Source organism: Oncorhynchus masou, chromosome 31 (genome assembly GCF_036934945.1).
Source record: "Oncorhynchus masou masou isolate Uvic2021 chromosome 31, UVic_Omas_1.1, whole genome shotgun sequence".
Lineage (NCBI taxonomy): Eukaryota > Metazoa > Chordata > Actinopteri > Salmoniformes > Salmonidae > Oncorhynchus > Oncorhynchus masou.
The window spans coordinates 69,036,493-69,063,311 of NC_088242.1; the positions used below are offsets into that span (position 1 = coordinate 69,036,493).

General features: G+C 40.5%; 1 pseudogene; it reads right to left on the minus strand.

The window, feature by feature from the left end:
- Positions 1–6,310: 6,310 nt before the first annotated feature.
- Positions 6,311–26,819, minus strand: part of LOC135524345 (voltage-dependent calcium channel subunit alpha-2/delta-1-like) — a 110,314-nt pseudogene continuing 89,805 nt past the window's right edge.

Below are 26,819 nucleotides of genomic sequence, written 5' to 3' on the forward strand. Positions count from 1 at the left end.
TACTGTTGCTTCTACGTTTCATCACAAAGTTACCGTGCGGCTAAAGGCTCATTGGCATAAAGGCCTACTGTAGCTCTGATTGACTATGGCGCAACGGTCTGCGTAGACTCTGGTCCTGGATGAGACAGATGTTTTTATTAGGTGTTATTTACTGCAGTGTTTATTAATTGTACAAACACACGGTCGCTTTCCCTTTCTATATTGCTATAGAATTCTCACAAATGCCTTAGAATGTGAGAATTACGTATCTCAAAAAAATTATGAAAATGTGAACATTACCATATTTATGTGCTTGCAGATAATAATAAAAAATGAGGTGACACATTTCTCCTGGCGGTGTATATGAATAGATTAAATAAGATTTCACATTTCTAAAATGTTGTCAGTTCTACTTTAAGGGATATACACACATATATAATTCTAAAATATTTTTTTTTATTGTCTTTCAAATAATGTTACATTTATCCAAAATTATATTGAAATTAATTATATAAAAAAATATTTATATCGTAGGGAGAGAATCCAAGCAGTACATCTCTCCATGATAGGGTAAAATCTTCATAAATATGATCAGCTGTGTTTGTTAGTGACAGACATATGATTATTGCACTTAATAACTTTCTGTTAATTTAGTTTTCACCAAGTGACTGCCTAAATGAATGTGTTTCAATTAAAAGAAAACCCTTTATGAAAACATATTACACATTTCATAAGGCCTTCAGTTACAGCCTAGTTATCCTCTACAATGTGGTCTGAAATCACTGGCTCATGTGCAACAACAGACCTTCAAGTCACAGGTCCGTGAAGTGATTAATAGTTTCCATCAGAATCCAGCAAGAAGGAGAGTATTCAACCATTTTTATATGTTATCACCCATAACTTGCACTAGGCATGACTGCTGTTGTAAAATAATAACTATAAAGACTACCAAAATCATATAAACTGGAACAACCATCTCAGTAACAAGTGCAATAAATCCAACCCCTTACAGATTAAATTAGCGTTAGAAAAACGTTATTTATTTATCTTTGTATAGTATAAGATAAATTACTCAATCAATATGCATGGAAAACTATAGATATTAAAACAAAAATGGAACCATCATTATGTTTGGAGGAAAAGGGGGAAGCTTGCAAGCCGAAGAATACCATCCCAACTGTGAAGCACGGGGGTGGCAGCATCATGTTGTGGGGGTGCTTTGCTGTAGGAGAGACTGATGCACTTCACAAAATAGGTGGCATCATGAGGGAGGAAAATTACGTGGATATATCGAAGCAACATCTCAAGACATCAGTCAGGAAGTTAAAGCTTGGTCGCAAATGGGTCTTCCAAATGAACAATGACCCCAAGCATACTTCCAAAGTTGTGGCAAAATGGCTTAAGGACAACAAAGTCAAGGTATTGGAGTGGCCATCACAAAGCCCTGACCTAAATCCTATAGAAAATTTGTGGGCAGAACTGAAAAAGCATGTGCGAGCAAGGAGGCCTACAAACCTGACTCTGTTACATCATTTTTGTCAGGAGGAATGGGACAAATTCACTCAACTTATTGTGGGAAGCTTGTGGAAGGTTACCCGAAACGTTTGACCCAATTTAAACAATTGAGGCAATACACTTAATTAGTATTTGGTAGAATGTAAGCTACTGACCCACTGGGAATGTGATGAAAGAAATTAAAGCTGACATAAATCATTCTCTACTATTATTCTGACATTTCACATTCTTAAAATAAAGTGGTGATCCTAACTGACCTTAGACAGGGAATTGTTACTTGGATTAATTAAATGTCAGGAGCTGTGAAAAACTGAGTTTAAATGACTAAGGTGTATGTAAACTTCCGACTTCAACTGTATGTGTTCTCCTGTTTTTAAACTGACTGGAAAAAGCTGACTATCATGTTTAATCTTGCATTCTCAACACCTGTGTTTAAGATGAGAACACAAATCTAAATGCCTAATGTTTAAGTTTTAAACACTGACGTTTACAGTGCTTCATGGTTTTACAGTGTAACCATCCCTTCACACATAGACAAAACAACAAGACCCCCAGTACAGCCCAACGTGATCCTTTTGAGGTTTTGTTGCCCAGTATAACAAACACAAAGCTCTTAAAATGAGCTGTGGTTGCATCCATCCAAAGATAACATCAGATAAACAACAACATAAACCTAACAGCACTGTGTCCTGTCAGAGCTGTGATGCTGACATCTGGTCTGTAAGAAAGACCAGATCAGAAAAGAGGCCAGGCCTGTCTCTGTGAATCCCCCTGTCAGGAGAGTGGGGACACAGTCTGGTACAGGGGACATGCTCTGTCACTACACATCTCCCTGGCTTTCGTCTGCAAGCATGCCTGTCCTCTGTAATGCTGTGTACTGTATGTATGTGTGGCACATAAAGCAGCACTCACATCACAATATACTTAGATATTAGGAAAATCATTCTGCTTAAAGGAAGGAGAAGGCATATACACTATCTTTCTCCAATAGCACATTATACACAAAATTTGCATCCATAATATCCCATTACGTAATGGTAATATGAGAGTTTTCAGGCCTTTTAGAGTGTGGGTCACTTTGTGGTTCAATAATGTCCCATTGGAACCAGGTTATTCACAGTGAGAACCCTTGTACTATGACTAGAAGCATGATGTATCAACAGTTAGGGAATCCAGTAGTTATACAGTCTAATTATCATTCAGAGAAAATGTATGGAAATTAAAGTTGTCATAATGAATCCCAAGCCTTGAAGAATAATACACAAAAGGTATGTCATAGGCAGACTCGCCGTAACTAATGGTTGCATAATAACATATTGCTCTTTCAGATAATCTGAGCAATATGGGGAACATTGCATTTTGAAAAATGCATTACCAGTGTGCTGGAGAGCACAAGAACATATTTGTTTTGTCTGTTAACTAGACCACCATGGTCATTTCATGTCTGTCAGTACCATATGATACTAAACCAAACACTGCTAGATGGCAGAGATTAGTGGTTATAATTGCATACAGTGACCTTCATTATTAACTGACAGGTAGTCTAGCGGTTAAGTGCATTGGGCCAGTAACCAAAAGGTCGCTGGTTGAAATTCCAGGGCTGACTGTGTGAAACACCTGTTGATGTGCCCTTGAGCAAGGCACTTAACCCCAGTTGCGCTGGATAAGAGTGTCTACTAAAATGTAAAAAATATGATTTCATTATTGCTTGTGAGAACAGAGGAGCCTCAAACAGTAAGCAGTCATTTCATGCCAAGTTGGATGTCCATAAATAGTCGCTTGTTGAATGAATAGACCATAACAATAATACACTTTTATTGTGAATATATATTTGCACAAGAATCAACACCATGTTATGAACATTATTTTCCATTTTTCTTCTGTTTCTTTTTTATGCACTAAATGTAATTATTGTACAAATATATATAAAATTGTATCAGGCTAGTCAAGTTCCACAAAATAGTAAGTAATGTATTAAAGCACAATCAGAGATACTCCAGGGACATGCCCATTCCATGGCTACATTATGCCGTTGGCATTATACACACATCAACACGCTACTCCAATAAACAGACATGATCCTGAATGCTCCAAATCTGGTGGTCACTAGATGGCCATGGCAGAAGGGACAGTATTGTCAACTATCATACAGTAAGTACTTAATTTTGGGTTAGGGTTACAGTGCTGCGGTTTTGTAATGTGTAACTGAGAACTTAACTCTCGTTTACAGATTTTAGAAAGCAACACAAAGAAGAAACAAGCAGAAGAGGAACAAGAAGAAGATAAGAAAGAAACAGTCTTTAGATATGCTGATATCATTCTCCAGTTGTCTGCTCACCAGGGTCTGTGAAACAACTTAAGCCTTTTGGAAAGCTTTTCTGTCTTTCGCGTTCCTGAAATCCTGAGTCTGGGGATACTAACTAACTAACTCCAGGAGCATATTGTTCAAGCCTAGCTGCCAGTCTGAAGCTGAAACAGACTGCCACCCAGGCTAGGTAGATACCAGCTAGCTACGGAACATAAGAAACATATCTCTGAGCTACTGCTCCTGCTCTATGACTACACATAGCATACAGTACGGCATGCAACGGACACTTTGGGACATAATTCCAATGACTATCCATCAAAGAATAACTTTGGATAAATGAATGGTATGTTGAAGCTACATAGGCACTGGGAATCTGATGCATCAAATGAAGTTATACTGTATCAGTATCTATACAGTATCTATACAGACCTGGGTCATATGCATACTGTACTTCCAAAGACTTGAGTTGCACTAAATATAGCTTGCCTGGTGCAATGGAACACATTTAATAGTTCCAAAAGTGCAAACACCTGCCTACCCTGTATGTGAAGCTAAACAAAGCACACCAAAAGTATTAGAAAGTAATTGGCCTAGGTCACTGATTGGTACCCCAGGATTGCTAACGTGACCATAAAGATATGAAAGTACGATTTGACCCTGAATGTTAGCAGAGAAAGATCTATCATGGGTCAACTATCCCCATTCCTGGAATGGTGACAGTGTTCTTCAGCTCTCTATTGAGTGAACCCTACTCAAGTCTACTGGATCTATTCACATACTGCTGTTTGACCTGCATGAATAAATAAATACAGTTGAAGTCGGAAGTTTACATAGACTTAGGTTGGAGTCATTAAAACTCGCTTTTCAACCACTCCACAAATTTCTTGTTAACAAACTATAGTTTTGGCAAGTCGGTTAGGACATCTACTTTATGCATGACAAGGGTAATTTCTCCAACAATTGTTTACAGACAGATTATTTCACTTATAATTCACTGTATCACAATTCCACTGGGTCAGAAGTATACATATACTTCGTTGACTGTGCCTTTCAACAGCTTGGAAAATGTCAGAAAATTGTGTCATGGAATTAGCTTCTGATAGGCTAATTGACATAATTTGAGTCAATTGGAGGTGTACCTGTGGATTGATATCAAGGCCTACCTTCAAACTCAGTGCCTCTTTGCTTGACATCATGGGTAAATCAAAAGAAATCAGCCAAGACCTCAAAAATGAATTGGAGACCTCCACAAGTCTGGTTCATCCTTGGGAGCAATTTCCAAATGCCTGAAGGTACAATGTGTATCTGTACAAACAATATTATGCAAGTATAAACACCATGGGAACATGCAGCCATCATACCGCTCAGGAAGGAGCCGCATTCTGTCTCCTAGAGATGAGCGTACTTTGGTGAGAAAAGTGCAAATCAATCCCAGAACAACAGCAAAGGACCTTGTGAAGACTCTGGAGGAAACAGGTACAAATGTATCTATATCCACAGTAAAACGAGTCCTATATCAACATAACCTGAAAGGCCGCTCAGCAAGGAAGAAGCCACTGCTCCAAAACCGCCATAAAAAAGTCAGACTACGGTTTGCAACTGCACATGGGGACAAAGATCATACTTTTTGGAGAAATGTCCTCTGGTCTGATGAAATAAAAATACAACTGTTTGGCCATAATGACCATCGTTATGTTCGGAGGAAAAGGGGGAGGCTCGCAAGCCGAAGAACACCATCCCAACCGTGAAGCACGGGGGTGGCAGTATCATGTTGTGGGGGTGCTTTGCTGCAGGAGGGACTGATGCACTTCACAAAATAGATGGCATCATGAGGGAGGAAAATTACGTGGATATATTGAAGCAACATCAAGACATCAGTCAGGAAGTTAAAGCTTGGTCGCAAATGGGTCTTCCAAATGGACAATGACCCAAAGCATACTTCCAAAGTTGTGGCAAAATGGCTTAAAGACAACAAAGTCAAGGTATTGGAGTGACCACCACAAAGACCTGACCTCAATCCCATCGAAAATGTGTGGGCAGAACTGAAAAAGCGTGGGCATAACTGAAAAAGCGTGCACGAGCAAGGAGCCCTACAAACCTGACTCAGTTACACCAGCTCTGTCAGGAGGAGTGGGCCAAAATTCACCTAACTTATTGTGGGAAGCTTGTGGAAGGCTATCCAAAATGTTTGACCCAAGTTAAACAATTTAAAGGCAATGCTAGCAAATACTAATTTAGTATATGTAAACCTCTGACCCACTGGGAATGTGATGAAAGAAATAACAGCTCTACTATTATTCTGACATTTCACATTCTTAAAATAAAGTGGTGATCCTAACTACCTAAGACAGGGACATTTACTAGGATTAAATGTCAGGAATTGTGAAAAAGTTTAAATGTATTTGGCAAAGGTATATGTAAACTTCCGACTTCAACTGTAAATCAAAATCGTTGGATTTGTAAGGGATTTCTTCCATTGACGGAGAGGCGGACCAAAGCGCAGCGTGGTTATTTTGATTCATGCTTTAATAAATCACTTCACATGAACAAACTTACAAAAACAAGAAATGTGAAAACCCCAAACAGTCCTATCTGGTGCAAACACAGCGACAGGAACAATCACCCACAAACACACAGTGAAACCCAGGCTACCTAAGTATGATTCTCAATGAGAGACAACTGATGACACCTGCCTCTGATTGAGAACCATACTAGGCCGAAACATAGAAATACCCAAAATATAGAACAAACAAACATAGACTGCCCACCCAACTCACGCCCTGACCATACTAAATAAAGACAAAACCATGGAAATAAAGGTCTGAACGTGACAGTATTATCAATAACTTTGCTATCCATTTCAGTTACAGGTTTTGTTGTCTTCATAATTATATTTTTTCTGTACTGTACAGTATAATAAATATCATAAACAACAGAAACTAAGCCTAAATCATTCGTATCAGTGAATTATAAAGGACAGACACTCAACCTCCCTCTTACTCCAACCAGAACATATAAGTACATTTATGATGACGAATTAAAGGGTTTGGTTAGCTCCAAAGAATACACCATATAATAGAATAGCTCAGTCAACATGGTGGAGAAGAGAGGAGAGGGAGGAAAGAGCACCCCTTCGGCTTTGGAGAATGATTGGAGAGCAGGAGAGTGACTTCTCTTCCATATTGGCAGTGCGTACAGATCAGTGATGACATTCAGGAGATGGAGAGTCAGAAAACGGTCCAATTTAAAACACTGTATGGTTGAGATGTGTGTGTGTGTGTATAGGTGTCATGAGTGTCGGGGGCCAGTGAGGAGCCACAGCAGCAATAGTTGGAGTCCCAACATGGGCCAAGGGGAGGGGCTTAGAGAGGTCCCGCCCCCACAGTCAGAATCATCCTCCTGTTGGTCACAACATCCGTTAATCAGACAAGCACCAATCAGACAATTCAAACTCAGATTACGCTGGCAAATAATAGACAACATACATTTTTGCGTTCAGAAGGGTGCAACATTATAGAATGTTCAGTGTGTGTGTGTGTGTAGCCTCATGTTGTTTGATGCCAGTGTTCAGGATATCCATGCGTGCCCTTGGCCTTCGTGTGTGTGTGTGTGTTTGTGTCGTACAGTACTGTACACCGTCAAAGGCAGGAAACCCATCTGGCACTTCCTCTATTTACAGGGAATATAGACTGCAGAGCAACTTCCATAGTTCAGCTGTGGGGAGAGAGTCCTACTTTCACTCTCCATAGAAGATCTACATCTGCTGTACAATACCCGTACCTTCCATTCCCAGGCCACCCTAAACATCACTACCGGCCTTCCATTCCCAGGCCACCCTAAACATCACTACCGGCCTGTGTGTGTGACAGGTCTATAACAGGTAGTACATCTCTTTTACTCTACAGTACACTTTTCACCTGGTAGAGAATTACATGATATACTGTATTGGTACCTTATTTTCCTTTTGCTCTGGGATTATCCAAGTGTGTTTAATTATTTGAAGGAAGTAGCTACAGTACTAGAATCCTGGTCATCATTATTAACACATAGATAGTAGTGGTTGTGTTTAAGGCCTATCAGTAGATAGGTCAGTCAGTAGTTGCTGTGTGTAACACCTGACTATCAACAGGGGTGGAGAGACACAGGTCTCAGTTCAGTTTTTATTGACAGGAAATATCCCTGGGCCCAGCATCAACTCCTGCAGCAACATGAGGAAGGGGACAGGCCAGAGACACACACAAACCAATTAATGCAATCAGGCAATGAAGAACATCCAAACCAAACAATGGAAAGAGAGAGAGATCAAGAGGGAGAGAGAGCAAGAGAGAGAGAGAGATAGAGGAAAATAAAATATGTGTGCGCACGTGTTTGACTTACGTCTACGTTGTTGTCAAAACACACGTCAGGTCCTTTCCTGTACCTGGGGTTCTGAGCTAGCTCAAAGCGATCTGGACCTTGGGCTGCACACGCACACACTAAGGAAATACTAACGCACAAACAAATCTGCAACACAAACCTTAAAAATATACACACACACTCTGATCTTAAATACAGACGCATCTTGGTCAAACATACATCTTCAAATCACATCTTTAACACACTCCCTTACAAGCTCATACGTATCACCGGCAGGTTGATGTTTATTGGGAGTCTTGTCCTGGAGGCAGAACTGAGTGATTTCCACTATATGGGCTGGATGCAAAGTCAAAATAGTCTCTTTTTGTAAAAATGTATGGGGGAAAAAATAGCTTTGATCTTAATTTAAGGTTAGGCATTAGGGTTAGCAATGTGGTTAAGGTTAGGGTTGAGAGTAGTGTTAGTTTGTATGACATTGTAGTAGTGCCAGCTAGTGACCACTCTGCAGAGCTGCCTCCAGAACAAGATTCATAACGAAAAACACTAACCTGTGTATCACCCTGTGTGTGGAAGAGTGTTACACTTTAACAATTCCATTATAAAGATCACCCCTATGATTGAACATGACACTGTGATTGGACAGCCTCTTAGTCGTGTGCAATAGAGTGTAGTGTGTATGTTTTAAATGTATGCTGTGTGTGTGTGGATGAGTGTGTGTTTGTCCTCAAACTGAGCTGTAAACTACAGGCCTTTTGTTTGAACCCTCTCTGACCTGGAATGATGACACTTTACATCAGCAGGGATCTAAAGCCCCAAACACATATATCTCGTAGACATGCACACACACACTTACACTTTACACTGATTGAAAGTGATCCCAACATGGGTTCCAGATGTTCCACTCAGATACACAGCTCCATAATAATTTATACTATGAGAATAAAAGTTTTAATCGAGCAGTAATACTGACTAGAAAATGATTGCAATAGGATGTGTATGGGTGTGTGTGGAAGGAAACATGGTTGCTCTGCCTGTCGTAGTGGTCTGGGGTCACAGGACAGACAGGTGGTCTTGGCATCAGTGATCAGAAACACCAGGTTAGTGTTGGGCAGCTTCTCAGCTCGATACATCCTGAAACACAACACACACACACACACACACACACACACACACACACACACACCTTAGTAAGCGACTCAACATTATACTGTACATACTAAAAGGATGAGAGGAGAGGAATGCTAACCATCTAAATACTACACACATGAGAGAACACTTCCCCAGTAGCGGTGCGTGGGCAAAATCAATGGGGAAGCCAAACTGATATATATTTCTTTCCAACATATGTTTTGACAATTGTGTTGTTTGCTCTGTTAAAAATGCATTTCTAAGGCACTGTGATAGCCGATATGAAGCCAATAATGCCATACCACAATGTTCTAAAATACAGGTGTCACAGAGTGGCAGAATAAATTCAACCACATACAGTGCATTTAGAAAATATTCATACCCCCCCTAATTGCACATTATGTTGTGCTATAGCCAGAATTCAAAATGGATTAAATTGATAATTTTTTCGCTACAATCAAAACGAAAACAACCCAGGACGTCTTACTCAGTGAAAGTGGTTGCAGTCTGCCGTGAAGCGTTCCTCTGCGTATATGGGTAAGAGTCTAGCTACATTTTCAGGTATTATACATGTCAAATTTTGTTAGGAAGTTGTTTTCATTGCAAGTTAAACTGTACTGTTAGCTAGCTAGTGAATGTCAGCTTGCTGGCTCGCTAGCTAATGTTACGTGTGATCTGTGTAGTAATATTATTGGTTTCTCAGAAATGTATTTGCATTGTATTGCCAGTTATAGCCTAATCACAGAAAATGGCGCCAATAGAAATGGCAGCCGTGCATCTGGGTCCTAAGCAAATTTGCAGATTTTTTTGTGTGTATTTCTTACAGTATTAGCCCAGAAAATGTTTTGTGTTATTACATATAGCCAGGAATAACTTTTAGATATCAGAGAGGTGGTAACTCAGCAGCATTATTAGGATTACAAACAGGAATAAGACTTTCCCAAATCTGATCCTTTGTTCTTACCCAAATCTGATCACAACTCCATTTAGCTTTTTCCTTCCTATAGGCAGAAACTCAAACAGGAAGTACCCGTGCTAAGGACTATTCAATGTTGTTCTGACCAATCAGAATCAACACTTTAAGATTGTTTTGATCATGCGGACTGAATATGTTCCGGGTAGCCTCTGACAATAACATTGACGAATACACGGATACGGTGACTAAGTTTATCAGGAAGTGTATAAGAGATGTTGTACCCACTGTGATTATTAAAACCTACCATTTGCAGAAAACGGGGATAGATGGCAGCATTCACGCTAAACTGAAAGCGCAAACCACCACATTTAACCAGTTATTCCCTCTGTAAGGCAATCAAACAGGCAAAATGCCAGTATAGGGACTAAGTGGAGTCGCAATTCAACAGCTCAGACAGGAGATGTATGTGGCAGGGTCATATAGACAATCACGGACTACATAGGAAAAACCAGCCACGTCACGGACACTGATGTCACTCTTTTTTTGACCATATAGCATCAGATACATGGGATCTGATTCCTCACTCTGATTCCTCAGTTGAGAAAGCCACTTGCCAATTGAAGGAAAATTATGAAACAGAGAAACAAAAGATACATTTTTATAATTATTTTATTTATATGGAGAAGCTTGGCCTTCCTTGGCATCCGTGAACACATGCCACTGCACTTCCCTTCTATTGAATGTCCTATTATTCCTTCAATGGAATTCACTATTATTCAAGGAGAGAGCCGGAGAGAAACAGCTCTACCAGATTCCAACCCAAACACATAGGAAAACACACTACCAAAAGACTAATAAAGCTTTCACATGACATGTTCTTCAACTGCCTTAGATGAGAGTAAATTAAAACCTGTTTGAGATAGTGGGCAGCATTTTCACGTTTGGACGAAAAGAGTGCCCAGAGTAAACTGCTAGATTTGGATAGAAAACACTTGAACGTTTCTAAAACTGTTTGAATGATGTCTGTGAGTATAACAGAACTCACATGGCAGGCGAAAACCTGAGAAAAATCCAACCATAAAGTGGGAAATCTGAGGTTTGTAGTTTTTCAACGCTTGGCCTATTGAATACAGTGTCTATGGGGTCAAATTGCACTTCCCAAGGCTTCCACTAGATATCAACAGTCTTTAGAAACTTGTTTGAGGCTTCTACTGTAAAGGAGGGGCTCATAAGGGCTCTTTGAGTCAGTGGTCTGGCCACAAACTCGTGAAGCTCGTTCACGTGAGAGGTAGCTTACGTTCCATTGCTTTTCTACAGACAAAGGAATTCTCCGGTTGGAACATTATTGAAGATTTATGTTAAAGACATCCTAAAGATTGATTCTATACATCGTTTGACATGGTTCAACGGACTGTAACGGAACTTTTGGACTTTGTCTGGACCTAGTACTCGCGCCTCATGTAGATGGATTACTGGGTTGAAAGCGCTAACAAAAAGGAGGAATTTGGACATAAATGGTTAACTTTATCGAACAAATCAAACATTTATTGTGGAACTGGGATTCCTGGGAGTGCATTCTGACGAAGATCATCAAAGGTAAGTGAATATTTATAATGCTATTTCTAACTAATGTTGACTCCACAACATGGCGGATATTTCTTTGGCTGGTTTGGTCTCTGAGCGCCGTACTCAGATTATTGCATGGTGTGCTTTTTCCGTGAAGTTTTTTTTAAATCTGACACAGCGGTTGCATAAAGAAGAAGTCCATCTTTAATTCTGTGAATAACACTTGTATCATTTATCAATGTTTATTATGATTATTTCTGGAAATTTGTGGCTCTCTGCAAAATCACCAGATGTTTTGGAAGCAAAACATTATTGAAAGTATCGCGCCAATGTAAACTGAGATTTTTGGATATAAATATGCACTTTATCGAACAAAACAGACATGTATTGTGTAACATGATGTCCTATGAGTGTCATCTGATGAAGGTTAGTGATTAATTTTATCAATATTTCTGCTTTTTGTGACTGCTCCCTTTGGCTGGAAAAATGGCTGTGTGTGTTATTGTGACTTGACTCTGACCTAAAATACAGTGCCTTGCGAAAGTATTCGGCCCCCTTGAACTTTGTGACCTTTTGCAACATTTCAGGCTTCAAACATAAAGATATAAAACTGTATTTTTTTGTGAAGAATCAACAACAAGTGGGACACAATCATGAAGTGGAACGACATTTATTGGATATTTCAAACTTTTTTAACAAATCAAAAACTGAAAAATTGGGCGTGCAATATTATTCAGCCCCTTTACTTTCAGTGCAGCAAACTCTCTCCAGAAGTTCAGTGAGGATCTCTGAATGATCCAATGTTGACCTAAATGACTAATGATGATAAATACAATCCACCTGTGTGTAATCAAGTCTCCGTATAAATGCACCTGCACTGTGATAGTCTCAGAGGTCCGTTAAAAGCACAGAGAGCATCATGAAGAACAAGGAACACACCAGGCAGGTCCGAGATACTGTTGTGAAGAAGTTTAAAGCCGGATTTGGATACAAAAAGATTTCCCAAGCTTTAAACACCCCAATGAGCACTGTGCAAGCGATAATATTGAAATGGAAGGAGTATCAGACCACTGCAAATCTACCAAGACCTGGCCGTCCTTCTAAACTTTCAGCTCATACAAGGAGAAGACTGATCAGAGATGCAGCCAAGAGGCCCATGATCACTCTGGATGAACTGCAGAGATCTACAGCTGAGGTGGGAGACTGTCCATAGGACAACAATCAGTCGTATATTGCACAAATCTGGCCTTTATGGAAGAGTGGCAAGAAGAAAGCCATTTCTTAAAGATATCCATACAAAGTGTTGTTTAACGTTTGCCACAAGCCACCTGAGAGACGCACCAAACATGTGGAAGAAGGTGCTCTGGTCAGATGAAACCAAAATTGAACTTTTTGGCAATAATGCAAAACGTTATGTTTGGCGTAAAAGCAACACAGCTCATGACCCTGAACACACCATACCCACTGTCAAACATGGTGGGGCAGCATCATGGTTTGGGCCTGCTTTTCTTCAGCTGGGACAGGGAAGATGGTTAAAATTGATGGGAAGATGGATGGAGCCAAATACAGGACCATTCTGGAAGAAAACCTGATGGAGTCTGCAAAAACCCTGAGACTGGGACGGAGATTTGTCTTCCAACAAGACAATGATCCAAAACATAAAGCAAAATCTACAATGGAATGGTTCAAAAATAAACATATCCAGGTGTTAGAATGGCCAAGTCAATGTCCAGACCTGAATCCAATCGAGAATCTATGGAAAGAACTGAAAACTGCTGTTCACAAATGCTCTCCATCCAACCTCACTGAGCTCGAGCTGTTTTGCAAGGAGGAATGGGAAAAAATTTCAGTCTCTCGATGTGCAAAACTGATAAAGACATACCCCACGCGACTTACAGCTGTAATCGCAGCAAAAGGTGGCGCTACAAAGTATTAACTTAAGGGGGCTGAATAATTTTGCACGCCCAATTTTCCAGTTTTTGATTTGTTAAAAAAAGTTTGAAATATCCAATAAATGTCGTTCCACTTCATGATTGTGTCCCACTTGTTGTTGATTCTTCACAAAAAAATACAGTTTTATATCTTTATGTTTGAAGCCTGAAATGTGGCAAAAGGTCGCAAAGTTCAAGAGGGCCGAATACTTTCGCAAGGCACTGTATTTTAGGTCAGAGCCAAGTCACAAAAACACACACAGCCATTTTTCCAGCCAAAGGGAGCAGTCACAAAAAGCAGAAATATTGATAAAATTAATCACTAACCTTCATCGCAAAAACCATCAAGCGCTATGATGAAACTGGCTCTCATGAGGACCGCCACAAGAATGGAAGACCCAGAGTTACCTTTGCTGCAGAGGATAAGTTCATGAGTGTTCCCAGCCTCAGATTGCAGCCCAAATAAATGCTTCACAGAGTTCAAGTAACAGACACATCTCAACATCAACTGTTCAAAGTAGACTGAGTGACAGTTTTGCAGTTTTATGTTTGAAGCCTGAAATGTGGCAAAAGGTTGCAAAGTTCAAGGGGGCCGAATACTTTCGCAAGGTGCTGTATATTGTGCTTTCGCTGTAAAGCCTTTTTGAAATCGGACACGATGGGTAGATTAACAATAAGTTTCTCTTTCATTTGGTGTATTGCACTTGTTAATGTGTGAAAGTTACATATTTCAAAAAAACATTTTTGAATATCGCGTGCTGCCTTTTCAGCGGAATGTTGTCGAGAGCCATAAGAAGTTAAAAAAGCTGTCCGTTCCTGCCACTCGCATCATCACACACGTGCTTACCGTGGTGATAAAAATCTGGTTCAGACATACACAGAGACAATACTAAATCACACACATACTACAGGGCAATGGAGCAACACTCGCCGTCTGTGGAATGGCTCTTTCTTTATGGCACTCAAAGTTTAAGTGTCTTTAGTTGTTAATGTTGAAGAGAAAGAAAGTCAGGCACATGTGGCTCATATACCCACTGCATTTCTACCTACATTCAACCCCCATATCATGTGTGAGTTGCAGTACATAAACAGGGGTAAACGGGAGAGAGCTCTCAGTAAACAGTGCTTCCCTCTGTGTCCAGCTCCTAACAGATCAAGGTAATGTGCATCTGATCAGAGCCAAGCCGGCAGCAGCTGCTTGGAAAGAGCAGGAAAACACAGAGGAGGGCAGGAAACTGACCTCATTCCGGAGCTAACCCACCAGAGGATGACATATCGGGATGAGCTTGTAGGCTCGGCCCTAATTGTATATGCTCTCTGACACCTGCATGGCAAATGGTGCAGGAACAAAGGACAATGCCCAAAGACTAGTCAACCCTTCCCTCTCTGAAGGGTCAACATGTAAATATCTCTGTTACAGTATTCAGAGCAATGAATATTAAATGTAATATAAGAATAGTATAGTATCCATGTATGGTATCTGAAACTTGTTCACTGAGGATAACTTTGATGTTATCTACATGTATGTACCTAATCTCGGGGGTTAGTTGTATCTGTATAGGGTGAACTCTGAATTACTATATGCAAAATGATTTTATGATCTTCTCAGGAATTATTTACATTGGTCTCATCCCACACACAAACATTTAAATGCTGTGACACCCTGTGGAGATTGGGCCTGGGAGTGTTTAAGTTACTGATATCATTTGATTGGTCAATGGTGGTTGGTTTTGGGATGAAAGGTTACTTCTTCAGATGCTATAAATTAAATTAAATGCCTTTGTATGATCAATTCTCATTTGCTAGGCTTCTAGACCTAAGGTCTAGTACACATATCTTTATTCATGCTTTGTCCTGTAAGTCCTCTTAGGGAACTACAAGTAGCAGTCAAAAGTTTGGACATACCTACTCATTCAAGGGTTTTTCTTTATTTTGAATATTTTCTACACTGTAGAATAATAGTGAAGTCATCCACACATTGAAATAACACATATGGAATCATGTAGCAACCAAAAAAGTTTTAAACAAATCTAAACATATTTCATATTTGAGATTCTTCAAAGTAGCCACCCTTTGCCTTGATGACAGCTTTGCACACTCTTGGCATTCTCTCAACCAGCTTCATGAGGTAGTCACCTGGAATGCATTTCAATTAACAGGAAGACCTGATTCACGCAGTCTACTTTGAACAGTTGATGTTGAGATGTGTCTGTTACTTGAACTCTGTGAAGCATTTATTTGGGCTGCAATCTGAGGCTGGGAACGCTCATGAACTTATCCTCTGCAGCAAAGGTAACGCTGGGTCTTCCATTCTTGTGGCGGTCCTCATGAGAGCCAGTTTCATCATAGCGCTTGATGGTTTTTGCGACTGCACTTAAAGAAACTTTAAAAGATCTTAAAGTTTTCCGTATTGGCTGACTTTCATCTCTTAAAGTAATGACGGACTGTCATTTCTCTTTGCTTATTGGAGCTGTTCTTGCCATAAAATGGACTTGGTCTTTTACCAAATATCTTCTGTATACCACCCCTACCTTGTCACAACACAACTGATTGGCTGAAATGCATTAAGGAAAGAAATTCCACAAATTAACTTTTAACAAGGCACACCTGTTAATTGAAATGCATTCCAGATGACTACCTCATGAAGCTGTTGAGAGAATGCCACAATTGTGCAAAACCGTCATCAAGGCAAAGGGGGGCTACTTTGAAGAATCTCAAATACACTTTTTTGGTTACTACATTATTTCAAGTGTTATTTCATAGTTTTGATGTTTTCACTATTATTCTACAATGTAGAAAATAGTAAAACATAAAGAAAAACCATGGAATGAGTAGGTGCGTCCAAGTATTTTTTTATTATTTGGTATAGTATTTTTTATTAAAAATGTTATTTTAATTTATTTATTTCATCCAACAGATTACCCCTGACACAAATCTAGGGTTGCTACCAAAGCCGGCTGGTCGTTCGGTCTATCGGTTCCGATGCCAGTGTCACGCCTTGGTCTTTGTATTTTGTGTTTTCGTTATATATTTGGTTAGGCCAGGGTGTGACATGGGTTTATGTATTGTATTTTCGTATTGGGGTTTGTAGTATTTGGGATTGTAGCTGATTAGGGGTGTGTGTGTTAAATAGGTTTGGCTGCCTGAGGCGGTTCTCAATCAGAGTCAGGTGATTCTCGTTGTCTCTGATTGGGAACCGTATTTAGGTAGCCTGGGTTTCGCTTTGCATTTCGTGGGTGATTGTTCCTGTCTCTGTGTTAACCAGTCAGGCTGTAATAGGTTTCACGTTCCGTTTGTTGTTTTTGTATTTATTCGTTATTTCATGTATAGTTCGTTTGTTTTGTTTCACTAATAAACATGAGTAACCTACACGCTGCATTTCGGTCCGACTTTCTTGCGACAAACGAAGAACGCCGTTACAGCCAGAGACGTTACCCAGTGGTTAAGTCATTTTGTTCTGTATCTATGGATGCGATCCAGTCGTTCATTATAAATGTTCTATCGCCATACTGGCTTGCAATGTTATCATCCCTTACTTGATAGCTAGCCAACGAATGGCTAATTTACGGTCCCGTCAAACAGTGCAGCCAGAATAACAACAAAGTAGCTTCATTTGCATTTGTTAAAGCTGTTTTCTAGTGACATTTATTTGGATACATCCATAACAATAAGCTAATGATGCACAATTTCACCTGGCATAGAAAATGTGATCTCTCGTCAGGACAATGTTGTTCAGAGCTATTCAACAACACAGCTAACACAATCACTTCAAACTGAAGCAGGAAAGACTGCAAACTAGCTGCACTTCGTTTCGTTTGACCTGTTTTCTATTGATCTTTCTTTGTATATATCCATAAAAATTATGCTGATTCATGATCTCGGCTGGCTGAGAAAAGCTGCCTGTCTGTCTCATCCCAACTCCAGACATGTTCATTATAGCCTAGTGGTTAGAGCGTTGGGCCAGTAATCAAAAGGCTTCTGGATTGAATCCCCGAGTTGACAAGATAAAAATATGTCGATCTGCCCCTGAACAAGGCAGTTAACCCACTGTTCCCTGGTAGGCCGACATTGGAAATAAGAATTTGTTCTTAACTGACTTGCCTCGTTCGACATTTTTTTTTTTAAACAACTGGAGATCGAATTTTTATATTGAAACAAGACAGAAATCAAGGTTTACATAAATGTTCGCTGTCGAAAACTAAAAGTTAGATGATGCTTTTTATAGTGGAGATCAAGTTTATATAATTGTCTGGCTGGGCTGATGAAACAGTGGATTGCGCAGTTAGATGGAACAGAGTAAATAGGCATTAAAGCGTCTTAGTGGTAACTTGTGGAATAAACACCGTCTGGAATGCAGTTTTAACCAATCAGCATTCAGGATGAGACGCACCCGTTGTATAAAATATCACATATACTGCATATTCCCATTTAAAATATTATTGCCCACAAGCTATTATCCAGGAAAGAGGAAATTGGAATCGACCCTTACATCACACACACACACACACACACACACACACACACACACACACACACACACACACACACACACACACACACACACACACCTGGAGCAGTTTCCACAGTTGAGGACTCCCGAGTAGGATCTCTCTTCGTTGTCAAAGAAATACTGAGTCTGCTCTGTGATACAGCTCTCCTTAAACATGTTTGCAGACATGTCATCATCTGAGTCCACTAGAGAGAGAGAGACTACATAACTGTTACCATACACAACCAAAAACACAACACAAAAACATCTGTGCTTACATCTCCTCCAAATAAATAGTCCAAAGCCCCTTCACTTTTTCCACATTTTGTTACGTTACAGTCTTATTCTAAAATTGATTTACTAAAACAGTACCCTCATCAATATACACACAATACCCCACAATGAAGAAGCAAAAACAGGTTTAGATTTTTGTGCAATTTTGATAAAAATTAAATAAACTGAAATACCATATTTACATAAGTATTCAGACCCTTTACTCAGTAGTTTGTTCAAGCACTTTTGGCAGCAATTACAGCCTCAAGTCTTCTTAGGTATGACTCTACAAGCTTGGCACACCTGTATCTGGTGAGTTTCTCCCATTCTTCTCTGCAGATCCTCTCAAGCTCTATCAGGTTGGATGGGAGCGTCGCTGCACATCTATTTTGAGGTCTCTCCAGAGATGTTTGGTCGGGTTTAAATCTGGGCTGGGCCACTCAAGGACATTCAGAGATTTGTCCCGAAGCCTCTCCTGCATCACCTTGTCTGTGTGCTTTGGGTCGTTGTCCTGTTGGAAGGTGAACCTTAGACTGGGACTAAGGTCCTGAGCGCTCTGGAGCAGGTTTTCATCAAGGATCTCTCTGTACTTTGCTGCGTTCATCTTTCCCTCGAGCATGACTAGTTTCCCAGTCCCTGCTGCTGATTAAGATCCCCACAGCATGATCCTGCCACCACCATGCGTCACCATAGGGATGGTATTGGCCAGGTGATGAGCAGTGCCTGCTTTCCTCCAGATATGATGCTTGGCATTCAGGCCAGAGAGTTCAATCATGGTTTCGTCAGACCAGAGAATCTTATTTCTCATGGTCTGAGAGTCCTGTAGTTGCCTTTTGGCAAACTCTAAGCGAGCCGTCATGTGCCTTTTACTGAAGAGTGGCTTCCATCTGGCCACTCTACCATAAAGGCCTGATTGGTGGAGTGCTGCAAAGATGGTTGTCCTTCTGGAAGGTTCTCCCATCTACAAAGACGAACTCTGGAGCTCTGTCAGAGTGACTATCGGGTTCTTGGTCACCTCCCTGACCAAGGCCCTTCTCCCCTGATTGCTCAGTTTGGCCAGGCAGCCAGCTCAAGGAATAGTCTTGGTGGTTCCAAACTTCTTCCATTTAAGAATGATGGAAGCCACTGGGTTCTTGGGGACCTTCAATGCTGCATATATATTTTGTACCTAACCCCAGATCTGTGCCTCGACACAATCCTGTCTCGGAGCTCTAGGGATAATTCATTTGACCTCATGGCTAGGTTTTTACTCTGACATGCACTGTCAACTGTAGGACCTTATATAGACAGGTGTGTGCCTTTCCAAATCATGTCCATTCAATTGAATTTACCATAGGTGGACTCTAATGAAGTTGTAAAAACATCTCGAGAATGATCAGTGGAAACAGGGTGTACCTGAGCTCAATTTCGAGTCTCATAGCAAAGGGTCTGATTACCCTTTATACATTTGCAAAAACCTCTAAAAAACTGTTTTCGATTTGTCATTATGGGGTATTGTGTGTAGATTGATGAGGACAATTTTTTCTTTAAAACATTTTAGAATAAGGCTGTAACATGACAAAATGTGGAGAAAGTGAAGGGGTCTGAATACTTTCCAAAGCCATTATAGCCACAACAAACATCTTGTACCATTATAACTACAAATTCACTGTTTTGGAAACACATATTTCATCCAATATAATATCCTCTACAACTGACCTGCCTCTAGGAACCTTGGGAATATGAGACTGTAGAAGAGCTGCTGCATTATCGACCTACAGAGACAAACACATTATGCTTGGTCCAAACAGCAGACCACCGTAGTTAAAGTATCCAGCCAGTTAACTCACCAGGCACCTGTGGAGGCCCACTAGCCTATACTCAGCATGTCTGCTATAGTGGGCTGGAGAGGGGAGAGGAGAACACTGAGTGCATACTTCATAACATATGGACAAAATATACACATACAGTACAGTATGTGTAGCATGAAAGGTAACCAAAGCAAGATCATGCATTAATGCATTCATGTGGGTATGTGCTGTGTGTGCGCGCTGTGTATGTCTCACCACGTAGACAGATCGTGGCCCTGCAGCAGCCTTGCAGTCTCTCTCAGGGTTGCAGACTGACTGGTAGTCGTAGGTCTTGTTGAAGGAGTACAGAGATGTGTTGACCAGACTGATCATCACGACTGGGTCCACCTCCCCAAAGAACTGACCAATCTGTGTTCAGGGAACAGAGAGCTGTGCTCAATGTATGGGCTTTGAAAGGCTGGTCATGGCTCACATCAACACCATCATCCCAGAAACACTGGACCCACTGTTACTGGCATACCACCCAAACGGATCCACAGAAAACACAATCTCTATTGCACTCCACACTGCCCTTTCCCACCTGGACAAAAGGAACACCTATGTGAGAATAATGTTCATAGACCACAGCTCAGCATTCAACACCATAGTACTCTCCAAGCTCATCACTACTTTTTGTATATTTTGTAAAATGTAACCTTTATTTAACTAGGCAAGTCAGTTAAGAACATATTCTTATTTACAATGAGGGCCTACCCTGGCTAAACCCAGACGACGCTGGGCCAATTGTGCACCACCCTATAGGACTCCCAGTCACGGCCGGATATGTTACAGCCTGGTTTCGAGCCAGGGACTTGCATTGAGATGCAGTGCCTTAGATCGCTGCACCACTCAGGAGCCCGAAACTAAGCTAAGGTCCCTGGGACTGAACACCTCCCTCTGCAACTGGATCCTGGACTTCCTGATCGGCCGCCCCCTAGGCAACACATTCACATCGATTGGGCTGTTGTGGAGCGGGTCGATAACTTCAAGTGCCTCTGTGTCCACTCGCTAAGGATCTATTATAATCCAAAACACACCAACACAGTAATGAAGAGGGCACGACAACGCCTCTTCCACCTCAGAGGGCTAAAAATATTTGGCATGTGCCCTCAGATCATCAACAAGTACTACAGCTGCACCATTGAGAACATCTTGACTGGTTGCATCGCCGCTTGGTATCACAACTGCTCCCAACCGCAAGGCCCTACAGAGAGTAGTACGTATGGCCCAGTACATCACTGGTGTTGAACTCCCTGCCATCCAGGACCTCTAGACCAGGTGGTGTCAAATGAAATTGTCAAAGACTCCAGCCACCCAAGTCATAGAATGTTCTCTCTGCTGCCGCATGGCAAACTACTAGAGCGTTAAGTCTGGGACCAAATTGCTCCTGAATAGATTCTACCATGAGACTGCTAAATAGTTTGTTAAATAGTTAACCAAATAGCTTACCTACAGTGCATTCGGAAAGCATTCAGACCCCTTGACTTTTTCCATATTTTGTTATGTTACAACCTTATACTAAAATGCATTAAATAATTTGTTTTCTTCATAAATTTACAAAAAATAACCCACAATGACAAAGTGAAACCTGTTCCAGAGTGCTCAGGACCTCAGACTGGGGCGAAGATTCACCTTCCAACAGGACAATGACCCTAAGCACACAGCCAAGACAACGCAGGAGTGGCTTCGGCACAAGTCTCTGAATGTCCTTGGGTCTCTCTCTGGAGAGACCTGAAAATAGCTGTGCAGCGACACTCTCGGTCCAACCAGACAGATGTTAAATAGATCGGCAGAGAAATATGCTGTTTCTTTTTGCATATTTGAGCTGCTTTTGCCATAATATGGACTTTTACCAATACATCTTTTGTATACCACCCCTACCTTGTCACAACACAACTGATTGTCTCAAACATTTAAAAGGAAAGAAATTCCACAAATTAACTTTTAACAAGGCACACCTGTTAATTGAAATGCATTCCAGGTGAAAACCTCATGAAGCTGGATGAAAGAACGCCAAGATCGTGCCAAGCTGTCATCAAGGCAAAGAAGGGGTGGCTACTTTAAAGAATTTCAGATGTATTTTGATTTGTTAACCTCTTACATCTATGGGGGTGCTATTTCATTATTGGATAAAAAAACGTGCCCGTTTTAAGCGCAATATTTTGTCACAAAAAGATGCTCAATTATATGACTATGCATATAATTGGTAGCTTTCGAAAGAAAACACTCTGACGTGTCCAGAACTACCAAGATATTTTCTGTGCGTGCCCCAGAACGTGAGCTTCAGGCAAAACCAAGATGAGACGGCATCCAGGAAATGAGCAGGATTTTTGAGGCTCTGTTTTCCATTGTCTCCTTATATGGCTGTGAATGCAAGAGGAGTGAGTCAACCCTTTCTGTCGTTTCCCCAAGGTGTCTGCAGCATTGTGACGTATTTGTAGGCAGATCATTGGAAGATTGACCATAAGAGACCACATTTACCAGGTGTCCGCCCGGTGTCCTGCGCCGAAATTGGTGCGCAAAAGTCAGCTGCCAGTATTTTTCCATGTGATTCAGAGAGGAAAGCAAGCTTCCACGAACGATATATCAATGAAGAGATATGTGAAAAAACACCTTGAGGATCGATTACAAACAACGTTTGCCATGTTTCGGTCGATATTATGTAGTTAATTCGGAAAAAGTTTTACGTTGTAGGTGACTGAATTTTCGGTTCGTTTCGGTAGCCAGATGCAATGTAGAAAACGGAACGATTTCTCCTACACACAGACGCTTTCAGGAAAAACTGCGCATTTGGTATGTAACTGAGAGTCTCCTCATTGAAAACATCAGAAGCTCTTCAAAGGTAAATGATTTTATTTATTTGGTTATCTGGTTTTTGTGAAAATGTTGCGTGCTAAATGCTACTCAAAATGCTATGCTAGCTTTGCATACTCTTACACAAATTAGTCAATTTCTATGGTTCAAAAGCATATTTTGAAAATCTGAGATGACAGTGTTGTTAAGAAAAGGCTAAGCTTGAGAGCAGACGCATTATTTTCATTTTATTTGCGATTTTCAGAAATCGTTGCGTTATGCTAATGAGCCTGAGGCTTTAGACACGATCCCGGATCGTGGGGAGTTCCAAGAGGTTTAAACACTTTTTTGGTTACTACATGATTCCATATGTGTTATTTCATAGTTTTGATGTCTTCACTATTATTCTACAATGTAGAAAATAGTCAAAATAAAGAAAAACACTTGAATGAATAGGTGTGTCCAAACGTTTGACTGGTACTGTAGGTAAAAACATTTTCCATTGAACCAGACAGTTTTCTGATTATAATGGTGAGGAATAAATGGTGTCGTTGTCATGGAATAAGTTGACTGAGTTTTGAAATCAGTGGAATTCCTAGTAGAAGCAGAGAGATGATTGCCAAATGCGGAGAGAGTCCAAAAAGAGAACACTGAAAGAGGAATGTTGTATAAAACACCTGTCTCCGGATAACATCTTCAAACTAAGGGCAACAGTGGCATTCATAACAGAGGAAAAAGCATTAATCCATGTATACGGGTAAGAGTCTAACTACCGTTTTACTGGCTCCTAACCAACTGTACTATTTTGTTTGTTTTTGCGTTGTTTGTCACTTATTTTGTACATAAAAGTTGCTGCTACCATCTATTATGAACGGAAATCGCTTCTGGACATCAGAACAGCGATTACTTAACTCAAACTGGACAAATATTTTTTCTTTTGGTAGGCCAGATCACCAACAATGATGAGACAGCCTATAGGAACAAGGTCAGAGACCTTGCCATGTGATACCAGGACAACAATCTCTCCTTCAATGTGAGCAAGAAAAAGGAGATGATCGTGGACTACAGGAAAAGGAGGGCGGAACAGGCCCCCATTAACATCAACGGGGCTGTAGTGGAGCGTGTCGAGAGTTTGAAGTTACTTGGTGTCAACATCACCAACAATCTATCATGGTCCATGCCAAGACAGTTGTGAAGAGGGCACAACAACACCTTTACCTCCTCAGGATACTGAACAGATTTGTCATGGGTCCCCAGATCCTCAAAACGTTATACAGCTGCACCATCGAGAGCACCCTGACCGGTTGCATCACCGCCTGGTATGGCAACTGCTTGGCATCTGACCGTAAGGTGCTACAATGGGTAGTGTGTACGGCACAATACATCAGTGGGGCTAAGCTTCCTGCCATCCAGGACCGACTTTGCGCCGTCAGAGGAAAGCCCCAAAAATTGTCAAAGACTCCAGTCATAGACTGGTCTCTCTTTTACCGCATGGTAAGTGGTACCAGAGCGCCAAGTCGAGGTCCAAAAGGCTCCTTGACAGCTTCTACCTCCAAGCTATAAGACTGCTGAACAATTAATCAAATGGCCACCCGGACTATTTACATTGACACCAACCCCCCCTTTTTTTACACTGCTATTACTCGCTGTTTATTATCTATGCGTAGTCACTTTACCCCAACCTATATGTACAAACTACCTAGACTTTCCTGTACCCGCTGCACATTGACATTGGTATCGTTACCCCCTGTACATAGCCTTGTTATGTAATTTTGTTGTGTTACTTTTATTTTGTACTTAAGTTTATTCAGTACATATTTTCTTAATCTATTTATTGACCTGCAATGTTGGTTAAAGGTCTTGTAAGTACGCATTTCAGGGTAAGGTCTACCTGTTATATTCGGCGCATGTAACAAATGACATTTGATTTGAATTTATTTGTTTCTAATTTTGTCAGAAAGTTGTTTTCATTGCAATTTAAAGCATACTGTTAGCTAGCTAGATTACGTTAGTTGGCTGGCTCGCTAGCTAAAGTTATGTGCATGATCTGTGTCGGAGCTCTATGAAGAGGCCAGAGTTCCCGAGTTGTTTTGAATGCGACAGAGTTGGGATTATGGTTAATTATTTAGCTAGCTAGCTAGATGTCTAAACAAAAGACTCCACCAAGTAACCATTTCACTGTATCGTTTACACCTTCTGTATCCTGTGCATGTGACAAATAAACGTTGATTTTATTTGATATAGTATGTGTTTATCAGAGATGTAATGTGAAGAACAACATGACCTGCACCACAATCAGAATGGTATATAGGCAAAGGAGTAGATAAAGTACATTTTTACTACTACTTTTTGCTACTACTTTCACCACTTTTAGTCTTAAAATCTTTGGTTGTTTACTACACTGAGAATCATTAAAGAGATGGGTGGGGCTAAGGCTTAAGTGGGTGTGAACGATGTTGAATGGGTTTAGACAAAGAAGAGCTCTCCAGTAGGTGTACCAAATTATTTTACGTGCCATAAGTGGGTTTTCAAGTTTATCCACTTTCAAAGCAGAATTACTTTCTCTGCAGTTCCTCTGCAGTCTATGAAATACCATTTTCTAGCTCGGAGTCTCCAATTTTATTCAATGTAAAAAACAAAATGTCTAATTTTGCATAGATATGCCTTCAAAACAATTCAAAACAAGACATGGTGTCAAGAACAAGATAAAACTAACTGAAAGGAGCCACCTACGATTCCGCACATGGCAGCTTCTTGTCATTGTTGCTAGCTATCTAGCCATCTGGAATCACAACAACACACTGACTTCTGCGTCATTGAATCGCGTGCATTGTTTTTGTGACATTGTCAGCTAACCTGTCTATTGGGGAGCAACGGTGCAGTTGAGGGGAAATTCACCTTTTTTTATTTTGGCAAGCGTTGACCCACAATAACAAAACATTTGTATTTATAGAGTATTTTGAGTTATTATCAACAGTAAAACAAAAATGCTGAAACGCTTAATGCCGCTTACTGTAAATTATTGTGCATTTTGGGAAAATTGCTGTATTTAAAAAATGTACTGTAATTCCACCCCACAGAATACAGTACCGTATCTTTGGAGAGCCAAATACCTTTTGACTACTAGTGGGTGAATGGTCTTGTTGTTTCATTAACATATTTTGGGGCATGCCTTGTAACAGGCTTTATTTGTTGCACCCGTGAGAGGGGATGCTTACCAATTTAAACCCTGTGGTTATAGTGTCGGTCAAGGTATGATGTATAGAGGACATATTGATGTGACAGCTAGCTTTTTGCCATGTCTGTTTTTTCCCTGTAGTCACTGCCAGTTTGGAAGCCTTTGTTAAGGCTTCTTGAAGTGAAAATTATGTAAAATGCCAACTCGCCATTAATGTTCTGTAATGTGTAAACACTTAGCAGTCAACCTTCTTGCACCAATCTCTTGTAATTACAGTAAAATACTGTGAAAACAAACCCTTTAGTTCCTTGGCAATTTCTCGCATAGAATAGCCTTCATTTTTCAGAACAAGAACAGACTGACAAGTTTCTGAAGAAAGTTATTTGATTCTGGCAATTTTGAGCCTGTAATCGAACCCACTAATGCTGATGCTCCAGATACTCAACTAGTCTAAAGAAGGCCAGTTTTATTGCTTCTTTAATCAGAACAACAGTTTTCAGCTGTGCTGATAATGATCAATTAGCCATAATGATCAATTAGCCTTTTAAAATGATAAAC